The 11,640-nt window shown below is 43.9% G+C and overlaps 1 pseudogene; it reads left to right on the top strand.

Moving 5' to 3' along the window:
• Positions 1-751: 751 nt before the first annotated feature.
• LOC104491971 lies at positions 752-9,470 on the top strand (annotated as a pseudogene).
• Positions 9,471-11,640: the final 2,170 nt, after the last annotated feature.

Here is an 11,640-nt window from a genome sequence, read left to right as displayed (position 1 = left end):
AAATAAGATTTTGCATGACCAATTCTATTCAGCTCAGCTCAGTTTGTTGAGCAAATGCGAAAAGAAAAAACAGGTAAAGCATATATAAGGAAGTCCTAATTACATGGTGAAAAGCTCAGCATACCAAATGAGTAACTTGTTTCTACACCCACTGAGCAGCTACATGTACATGATGCATTTTCTGTAGCATTACCTCTTTCCATTTGAAAGCATAACTCTCAGGCTGGCACGTCAAGGACTGGGCTGTTTCACTGCAGTAATAACAGTGTCTAGACTTTCAGAGAGCAGTATGAATTTTCCCACTTCCTATGAAAAAAAAAATCTTTAAAAATATAATCATGAGGTTCTAATCAACTGTTTGATATACCTAGAAAGAAGGGTTGAGTAATCGGGTCAAAATAAGCCTACGAGGCCCTGAGCATAGTAGTTCGCAAAAGCTTTAGCTTCCAATTTGCCATAATAATACAAAACTTTATTTAGAAGCAGAGGCTTTGAAATAATTGCCTGAACCACAACATGGCACTATGTGAGCCCCTGGACTGTCATTGTTTAGATTGCAACAGTATTCGCAAGTCCAGTCATGGCCTCTGCTGTGATACGCACATAAACACAGAAGAGAAAGGCAGCATCTGCCCCCAAAAGCTTACTATTGTAACTGGGGAGAGGCTCTGTGAGGGGAAGGCGAGAGGAAGAAAGGGCAACCTCAGAAATGCCTCTCTCTGATGGTGAATATCTGCCCTCCACCTTTCAGGGTGGCCTGGCACTCCCTGTGCAGCAGGGACTTACTGTGCCCCAAGATAAGAAGTGCCTCAAGCCAGACACCTGGCAGCCAGAGCAGCAACCCCGGAGGAGCTGCGCTGCCTGCTCTGGACACATGCACACCCCACAGGGTGCGTGGATGGAGTCTGGCCAAACCCGCATTTGGGAGACCTGTAAGAGAGAAGGAAGGGTTGAACGTATTAATGCGTCTCTTACAGCCCCCCCTTCTCCCCTCCCCCCACCCCGCCATTTCCCCTGAAATCTTCCATTCTTTGTTTAAAAAAAGAGAGCTAGGTACTCCGGCTTGTGCAGAAGTATCACCACCACCACCTTTTTTTTTTTTTCATCTGTGGAGAACCACCTAAACTGATGTTTGGGAGAAAAATACAGGAAAAGTGTATGTCAGTTGCTTAATGAGTCACTTCCACCTTGGAGCCTGTTAGCAGCCATTTTGGACCTCAGTAACCTGTCAGAAAACAGCCACTACCCCTTTGCGTGCTTTTAACAAACTGCATCATCAACAGCATTGTAATGCAGCGGGTGAATAAAACCCACCGTCCTCCTTCCAGGTGAGTGCAGCTAAGCTGAATGGGCATCTCTCACATGGTTGGATGCTGCTGCTAGGCAATTTCACATCAACACTGGACCAAAGTTCTAGAAAGACCTGCCTGTGGATTACTACAGAGTAGAAGCAGAGGACAACCCAAACACCGATCTCAGCATTTTCTTCTACCCAGTTGCTCAAGACGTAACGGCAGCACTGAATTCCCCAAGAGGTAACTAGTCCACCTGTGCATGTTGCATCCCTTCTGCAAAGGAGCCAAGTAGGGCAAGTTATCAAAACAGTATTTGGCATAAACCAACCACCTGCAGATGTGGGTAAGAATGGAGATACCCAAACCAAGTGGCATCACGCCTGCCTCCTGAACTCCCACAGTGAGTGGGAGTTCTCCTGAGACAGGGAAGGATGGAGTGAGCAGAGGTTTCAAAGGGGTTAAGTAACCTTTATTACCTATAGGGGACACACTGATCTGAGAGGAGGCACATACACTTGATCTTTTCAAATTAGTGAGGGGTTGGGGTAAAAAAACATCATATTTGAGTAAGAAGAACCAACTATAATGGTACAATCTGTGCAAGTCCTACAAACGCAGGATGGGGAAGAACTTACTGGGAAGCAATTCCATGGAATGGAACCCAAGGTAGACAACCAGCCAGGAGATAATGTCATGCTGTTGCTAGAAGGAGTATAATCTTGAAATAGGAAGATAACCAGCAAAATCCTTGGACTCACTAAAGGCAGGCCAGGTACAATGCCAGAGGCCTGGGGCTGGTGGGGGATCATTACTACTAAGCACAAACCTTCACAGAAGCAAATCTCCACTGTGCCACAAAACCGTACAGGTTAATGATTTATTAAGAGAACACTTACACACCCAGCAAATTGTTTTGTTTGCATCATCATGAGCTTTAATATCAATGAGGGTCCTAAAATACTAACTACCCAGTTTAGTCATGTACTGCGAGTAGATCTGATCCACGCCACACAAAGGGAGACACAGTAACCGAAACTACTGTAACTCCATGCTAGATACCTCAGTGTTTACTGCTGTTTGAAGGGCTCGATCCATCCCATTAGAAAGAACTTGTCTTTGTGCAACTGCTGTCTACATTTGGATTCCATAGGCACTAACATATTTGGGGAATTTTGGGGGGAGTTTGGGCCTGCTCCCATTTCTATTACAGCATATACTACTTGCAGTTAGAGCCATTTTTGTGGTGCTCCAGAGGAAGGTAAGATCCTAAACCTTTTCATGCATGTGTAAAAACCAAAGTTCCAAATCAATTGACAAAAGACAGAGAACAGCATATGAACTGTGGTGGCCACAAAAGCAAACCAATCCAGTGCTTTGCAAGACGCGTGTCCAAATACTGAAAATTATGCATGCAGAACAAGTTAGGGCTGAAGGCAAACATAATGAACTCATCGTGTCTAGAGTGCACAGTTATCCCTACTCCCGTGCTTTTAGATACTGCTTTACTGAACTCCATATGGAAGTAGGGTTCTGGGAATGGAAACAAGGTGAAATTCAATCATATACAGACCAGCTGTTGCTGACATTCATCATTTTAAGGAAGGTGCAACAGTTTAGAAAATATATAAACAAGATGTTCTGGAAGCATAATTTCCTGAGGTACAGAAATTTAGCAGCTAAATACCCATGACCTGTGCAGGGATGAGACAGGGAGGGGATTGTTACTCTCATGATTTAGAAGAAGAGAGAAAATGGCATTTATTATAAGCAGTGATGCTGAACAAAAAAATCATACCAGGTGACAAGAGGCCTGTTCATATTAAATTCAGGATGTAATGAGGTACTTCTGTTTGATTGAGAAGTCATTTAAGACTGCTGCTTAACTATTGCAAGTAAATTCAACATCTTTTTTTAAATGGAATTAGATTATCTTTTTCACCGGGGAGGATAAGTCAAAGTTAAGACTATATGAGGCACAAACATATTTAAAACTATGAATCAAATACTCATTAGAATTAAGCAAGAACTGTTACTCCCATCATGCATGAGGAAAAATTCTGATGCTTTACACCAGGAGTCCAGAAAACAGCATAGACAGATTTATTCCAGATTTCTACCTTAGCTGAACAGTATGCGTCTTTGGTGATGTAAGGAATTTATTTTTAAGGCAGTATCTTCAAACTCAGATGCCAGAGCATGGGCAAAGGGAAGCAAGGGAGCACGCACTCACATGCTACTAACCACAAGCAGTTCCTGTCCCAGTAATCCATGGCTGTGTGACACCCTGAATGACTTCCTTCATCATCCTTGTTGTGCAGATTAAGAAATACAGGCACTACCGCGGCAGCAATGCCGTATAAGCTTTATTTTATGAACCCTGTTTCCTTGGCTGCCTTTCCTTCAGCACAGCCCTGCTGTTCCTTTGCCCACGTAACAGAGCTCTTTGGGAAGGCTCAGCCAAGAGCAAGCAGATGCACAATCTGCCCCGTTCTCAGCAAGGAAATACACACTGTCAGGGAAGTACTGGCCTTCTCCCTCATGCTCAAGGGTCAACACCTTTAATGTAACTCTTGCCCCTTGGCATGGCCATCTGCACAGTTTGCACTTTCTGGAGCACAGCTAAACCTAAGCATAAATCAGCAGAGTCTGGTAAAGTCTAGCAGAAGTGGGAGAGAAAGAGAACTTGAGCACAGATGAAAGCATGCCATGAAACCATGCAGAGAGAAAGATTCCCAAGTAGGGAGCTGCTTCTTTTACTGACCTCCAAACATGTTTAAAACACGCAGGTTAAATTCACCCATTAACTTTCTGAAATGGCAAACCCTCTCAAAGGCATTTCCCTTCTTCCACTTCGCTGGAGCAAATGAAAAGGTAGGCTCCCTCTCCCACCGCCTTCTTGGAGGTGCTGGTTATGAAAGAAACAGAAGTTAGGAGAAAGGGTTCTCTTCTCTTGACTCTGCTGTAGATGCATTACATACACCAGTTTGATCTCCCACTCTCCAGCAGATGACAGCCCTTACCTATTCAGGGAGACACAGGAAGAAGGGACATGCACCCCAGCGGGACAAGCTCTCTCCATAGGCTTTTTGCTATTATCAGCTGTGACAAAACAGACACTTGATTAATCAAGAAATAGACAATTGGTTCTGCACCTGGCTACATGATGGTAGCTAAAACAGAACAGGAGATGAGAAAACCACAGTGGAGTGGGAAGAGCCCCTGGGGCCCACTAGCCCAGCTGAGCTCTCCTCCTGGTGAGCAGCATAATTCTGCTGGATTCAATGAAGTGAGGGCAGCTGGAGCATTCACTCCGGGTGATGGATCTGGAGCCTGGTCTTACGCCAAACTGAATCCACCCTGTAGAAAAGCAAGGGCTAGTTCAGGACATTGAGCTCAGTTAATGATGAACAGCAAAAGGACAATAAGATATTATGTGTTTTAATGACTGATTTGTTCAACAACCTTGAATTTCCCAACTTCAATTTGGCCAACAAAGTTGAATGTGCAAACTTTATCCCTAGTGCAAACCCTTTGATGTCAGTAGAGTTACAGCAGGCATGAGCTGGATATAATATCCATAATCCGTTGTTAAAAACCAAGTGTTATTGTTCTGCACAAATCCCAGCCAGATGACAGTTATTGTCTGCCTCTGCAAAAAGTAGCTTGAGATGCGTGGTGCAACATTTCAAATAAGGATTGCAAGATTTAATAACGCCAGAAGCTAAGTGCCCCCACTTCTCCTCAGTTAATCCCATTATTCCTAAGGGATCCTATTACACAGTCAGGGAGAAGGTTGCAACATGGCCCTCTAATGTGGAATCAGTCTAACTTCTCTTAACTGTACTTAACTGTATGTTAAAATAAATGGGGGTAGGGAAGGCAGAGTTGGAGGTTGTCAGCTTGTGACACAGATTTTGGGGTACAGAAGATCCGGTTATAACCTCCTTGTCCACCCCAGGAGAGGGGCACGCACCCCGGCTGCCTCTGTGAACGCTGCTGTCCCAGGCTGCGGTCCAGAAGCCATGTGGGAATCCGAGCCTCGGTGCTCCCTCCCATGAGGGGCTGATGGAATGCGCTGATGTCAAGCCCACTGCAGTCAGCCCACACGGTGCAGACATGCTTTAGGCGCTCGTCAAATGCAGTCTGTCGTGGTGGGTTCAGAGTGTCAACCCATTTAAATCTACTGCCAAGAGACAAGGGTCTGAGCCTGTAAACAGAAGCAAATAGCAACACTGCTTTTGTCTCCTGACTCAAATTTAACATTCAATTTTTTTTTTAGCTACAAATAATCACAAAGTAAATTAAAATCTGCTTTTATTAGAGCAATTTTACATTAATTAAATCATTTCACGTGACTGATTTATCTGCAGCAAACAGTCATTTTATTGTCAGTGTCCCAGCATATATCATAACCCCCGTGCGTGGCAAAACAAAGGCTAACAATGTGGGATAGATATTGCACGTGTGAAAGAGAGAGTGTACCTGCATCCTCATGGGAATAAGTGTATTCGAGAGCCACGCAGATTAGGTCCAAGGTCAAGAGTTGGGGTTTGTCCAGCTTGCCCAGCTCAGCTTCTTGCTGAGACACCTTCTAAAGCTGATCTAGGACTCTTCTGAAGTGCAGATAAGCAGGGAAGAAAATTCATTGTATTCTTACTTACCACCTTCTCCTCTCAGACAGAGTTAGATATAAAATAGGAAAGACACAGCCTGTACTAGCAGGAGCCAGGAATTTGTTTTGCCTTCTGTGCCTCCAACAAAACCACATCAGGCAATATTTAATGGAAGCATCCATACCTGTACTCAGCTCCACATCAAGTTCCAGACTGCAGGTGGGGCTGAGCATTTTCCAAGGCAGAAGGCTCTATCTGGGTGAAAAAAAGAATAGACTCAAGAATACTTTTACAGAAATAAGGCTCAGAACAGCAAGTCTCCTGTTCCCCATCCAATTTCTGGCCAAATTTAGAGTGAATTTCAAAATATTAGTGATTCAAAATCAAATCTAACGCCAAGGTCATCTCTTTTTGGTTTTTTTTTTCTTGCTGCTGTTGTTGTTTTTTCCCCCTCCTGATACACTGCAAACCATAAATATAACTTATTTTTCTTGTAGTTGTAGAGTGCTGGTAGCTTAGAAGTCTTCAGACAGAAGCAAGCAGTTCTGGTTCCAAGGAAAATTTTCAGAATATATTGTTCCTTGGTTTCTGATATGTGGGGTAGGCACTGGGGTGAGTGTCTGGATTTCCCTAGTCCCTGCCATTACATTGCAGTTAGGCCTCCTGCAGACTACTGAAGCCTGGATTTTCCAAAGACATTTTGGACTTAGTCCTATTTGCAGGATAGAAAATTGTAAAGAGAAATTAGCAGTAAAGAGAAATTGTGCTCCTGACTCCTTTACATTCCTCTGAAAATCTCGGACCTGGGTTATTTGGGTCTGAAATGCCTCCTCTGGACAAGATGATAGAGCATATATATCTCACTGGGTTGTTGTGAACATTTCTCCATATTCCCATAAAAAGCAGGACTTCACTTCCAACAATCCCCATGGAGTTAATGGAATTCACAGATGGATGCAATTTAACTTGAACGATGGCATCAGTATCTCAGTAAATCCTGTGAAGCTACCTGAGCAGGAAAACACAGAAATCACTTGATATTCTAGTTCTGCAAAACTGACATTATGTTGGAAAACCCTCTTCCTTACCCCAAAGGCTTAGATGCCCAGTCCAAGTCTGCTGTCACCAGAACTGTTTTCGCTGCTTCCTTAGAGACTGTATCAGCCCCTTTATTTCTGCTGAAGACACGTCTATCTTTAGGGCCGAGCTCAGATTTCTCATGCCAGGATAATGAAAGGCGGCTGTGTCACATGCATTGTGGAATTCAATGTTTCTCTCAACCTGCTGGCCAGAGCAGGTTTTTACAACACGTGCTCGTGGTCTCCGAGCACGTGGCTATGCCATCATCGTTAGTCAGAACTGGAACAGTTGATAAATAAATACTCTGTCACAAGCAGAATGGGATTTAAGAAGAAAAGCTGTGCGCAAAGCACCCAGAATTAACACCCGGGGAGATGAGGGCAATCAGTCTGAGGTTTTTGGCTGGATCTAGGCTCATGATCCAACAAGGATATTTTTATCTCGCTCCCTGGTAATAGAGAAATTAAGATGCTGTAAGCACAAACAAAACAAGGAACTAGCCCTGAAAAGCTGTCCGTTCTTTCTGCCTCTCCTTATGTTTTACAGAGAAGCAGCATCTGAGACACTTTATTGCACCCCCAAAGTGAAAGAACCAACACAGCATTGTTTTTACTGATTTTCACCTTCTTCTGGATAAAGATTGTATTGCTGTTAAATTGCATTTTATACAGCTATACAATTAGTTAACGAGAGACTAGAAATATGACTTTCTAAAAAAATAAAAATTAAAAAAAATGCAGAAAACATTTTCTTTCAAACTTGAAGATTTCCAGTGAAGAAGTGTTCTGAAATTTTCATGCTAAAAAGACATTTTTTTCAGCTGCCTTAATGGGAGACAGAGCTCTCCGTCAGGTGGCCAGAAGTTAAAATCTGATTCTAATCACTGGATACTTTAATAATGCCCAATTGCTGAGCCATGGTCTCTGTGAAAAGACTAGATCTGACTGAAGCAAAGGACAAGAGAGTTTGAAAATTTTCAGGCATGGCTATAATTGAGTAGAAAAAAGAACAGTTAAAAATTTCTTATTGAATCATACCATTTTTGTGAAAGTTTGAAGCATTTTACAGTATTTACAAGATGCAGGTTTTCAGGGTCCAAAATGAGCTCATTGTGCACATCCAGAGGGAAAGGACTACAAACCTAAATTTTTCCATCTGAAAGCAATCCTTTCGACAAAATTTCCTTTAATTGCACATAAGACCATTCTAAAAAATGTTTATCGCCTTCCACAATGGGCCAAAGACACACATTAGAAACCTGGGGAGCAGTCATGACACAGAATTGTGTGTTTCAGGCTGATCACAGCAGAAACCCCAAGAGCAGAGGAGAGGGAAGGAGGGAGCATGCTCCTAGAGCCCTGGAAGGCCTTCCATGAAGACATTTACAGCAACAAGGAAGGACTTGCGATATTACTCTTAAGGGACTCTTAATGCAGATGCACACCTCACATTTACATCTCTAGGGAACTCAAAACATTTCATAAGGCGTTTTTCTAGTGATCACCTAATACAGAAGGGAAGATAAAGGCTTTAGGGAAGAATAGTGACTATAGATGTACAGAGTAAGCTATAGAAGTAAAATACCATAACTAAGCTGGTGCAAGTGGAACTGGTTTTACTCATAGAATGATAGAATCATAGGACGCTTTGGGTTGGAGGGGCCCTTTGAAGGTGATCTAGTCCAATCCCATGGTAACCCCCATTTTCTCGCACACTTCCCGCAAGATCTGGGCAGCAGTCAGTACCCTCAGAAAGCATTAATGCCCTAAGCAAAGAAGAAAAAACAGCTTGTGGAAAACCAGGTGTGTTCCTGTAATATCAGCGAGCACTCCTGAGCATTGCACATGTGAAATCCCAAGTTTCCAGGCCCTCCGGTAGTAACCTGCCAAGGCTGCTTCCCATAGCATGGCCTTCAGGTATGAAGACTTGAAGCTTTGTCAGCAAGTACATCACTCCTAAACCCACCTACGAGCAAGCAGGGATACCATGGATGGCAGGCTGGGTGGGAGGCATGAGGGCAGGCCATCAGGCTGACAGCTAAGCCCAAACAAGCCATCACGGATCCTGGAATACAATTACGAATTTTCTGTCCCCAGCCATTAAAAATCCCTGTTCCCCAACCAGTGCTGCACCAGCTCTGCTCGGCAGGGCTGAACACACCTGCTTGCTCAGCCGCAGTATCAGCACCACTTCCATTTCTGCTGCAGCACGATAAATCCCATAATCTGGCTTCCTGGCGTAACTGCATCTCTGCCTTCTTTTTCCACACAAAGTACTAGCTCACTGTGCAACAGGAATCAGTCGATCTGCAACTCCTGCTCTCACTTTCTTAATGATCTCTGAAGGTATGTTCCTCTCAGACACAATTCAGACTGCATGTCCACGCAGATGGATTTGCCCCAACACCAGCTTCCTCAGGCAGCTTCAGGAGTTGGACCTCCAGTTAGGAAGGAGGAAAGGCAGAGGACCAGAGGGCTGCTAGTGCCAAGGGGACACACTTCCCGGCACTGGAACAAGAGATGCTGCCCTCACTGAAGACAATGCAAGGATGCTGTCAGGACTGCTCTGTAGCTGCACTGAGAAACTCCTTGGAAAACAGCTGAGCATGAACAAGCTTATAGGGGTTTGGTATGTATTTTTTGGGTAAGATCACTAATTGGAAAGAAAATGAAATAAAGTGTTCAAACTGGCACTTTTGCCCACCTGGGCCTGTTTATTTAACTACCTGTTGGGCAAGGCATAGGGAGCAGTTGGGTTTTCATGCAGAATTAAAAAGGCAGCACAGTCAACTTGAAAAAAGACTTCTTACTTGCTTATAATTACATTTATATGGCAAGAGGGAAAATGGCTGAACTAGTAAAAAGAAAAAGAAAGCACGAGGTTTTAAAGCAAGTCTTTAACATTTCACATCCAGCTGGCATAGGGTGAGACTTCAGGTTTTGCAAGCTGACATGCTCCTTTAGTCTGACATGGTGAAACTTAGTCAGACCTTCAGCTCCCTTTATTACAAGCCACGGAGGCTCTTGCTGGGACCTTCACATGGCCTTTTAGTTTCAAGTCTATGGCCAATACTCAGAACTTAAAAAGATCATTAAATCCTCAGGAGCTGATACTGGAGGTCCCAGTCAGGTGTTGCACCCTGGGGCACAGTTACTGACAGCCTTACTGCTGGTCAGAGGGAAGGAAGGTGTAAAGCAAGGGGCACGCTCAGGGCACGTTGCCTGCTGGTGCACTGCAGAGCAGCAGTGCCAGACAGAAATGTCCTCTTCTGGGCTTGCAACCTGATGCTCCAAATCACATTCTCCAAATTTGCCTGTTTTAACGGAAAGCCAGAACCTAGTGTCATCATGTCAGTGCAAAAATGAGCAATGCCTCTAACAAATCCAGAGCAGCAGCTCTTCATTTCGATTACTCTTTTACGCCCAATTGGCCACATTTAATCTTGTGAAGAACTCGAAGCAGATATTTGCTTCAGTGCAATTACAGGCACATACAGAACATTGGCAAATGCAAACAATATAGAATTTCCACTTGACGGCAGATTAATTTGGTGTGATGTTTTCCCTTGAGAGGTCTTAAAGGCTTGCAGTTCTGAAGTACCCTGCAGTTTGTAGTTATAGCACTATGGATGTTGAATAGAAAGAGAGAAGCACATACTTGTTGTGAACTGATGTTTCTTTTGCCTCCATACATTTAAAAAAAAAAAACAACTGAGTATAGCACGTTTCTACTGCATTTCTCATAAAGCATTTCCACTTTTATAAACATAATACGTGAAACACAAGCAATGCTACAGACTAATTTCCCCTCAGGGAACAGAGACATGGGTCTTCCCTCCAGAAAGAGTCCCATCCTTTGAGACTGGAGTAAGCAGCCAGAAGGCGAGGTCAAAGCTAACGATGGAAAAATCAGTGAAGTTATAGCTTTCACAGGCCTCTTACTGGCTGCCAAAGCATGAAGATTAGGTTTCAGTGAGTGTGGTGGCTGAACCACTCCTGGCACTCAAGTCTCCTCCACCTCAGTCTGTCTAGGGATCCATTTTTATTTCAGACCATGCTGAAGCTGTTTCGTGAGCAGTCTTTTCAGTTGTGTTACTAACCACTCCCTTCAGGTCTCTGTAACTCAACCAACACCGAGCCAAATGGCACTATATTAAAGCTCAAGGGGCACATGAAACACAACAGTCCAAAATCTCCATGCATTGAGTCTGTCAGGACAGGTCATAATTCCCAGCAAGTTGCACATCTGGAAACATCTGTGGCTGCAGGGCAGAATTTGAAGTGAACAACTTCTCAGAGTGACTGAGCCTAAATTTACCCCAGCTGGGGCCCTGTTGGTCATTGCGGGACTATTTCAGCTGGCCAGGGACTGCCATAGATTCCCCCGCCACGTGTGACTTGCAGTGAGGAACAGTAAGTCTGTCGGGAGCTGCAGCCTGCCAGGAAAGCCAGAGCACTGACAAAGGAGAGCTGCTGGCTGAATGTCACCATTACAGGTGTACAGTGGAAGCTTCCTCTTCAACCTGGAAAAACCCCCCAAACCTAACAATGAAGAACAATAGGTCAAAAACACTGACCCAAAGACAATAAAGTAGCTATCCAACCCCAGGACAAAACAAAAAGTTCCCTTTCTAGAAGAGCCGAGCTGGTTCA

This window comes from Buceros rhinoceros, unplaced genomic scaffold (assembly GCF_000710305.1).
Source record: "Buceros rhinoceros silvestris isolate BGI_N320 unplaced genomic scaffold, ASM71030v1 scaffold2254, whole genome shotgun sequence".
NCBI lineage: Eukaryota > Metazoa > Chordata > Aves > Bucerotiformes > Bucerotidae > Buceros > Buceros rhinoceros.
Note: the sequence above shows the minus strand (reverse complement) of the source record. Positions and strands in the feature narration are given on the sequence as shown.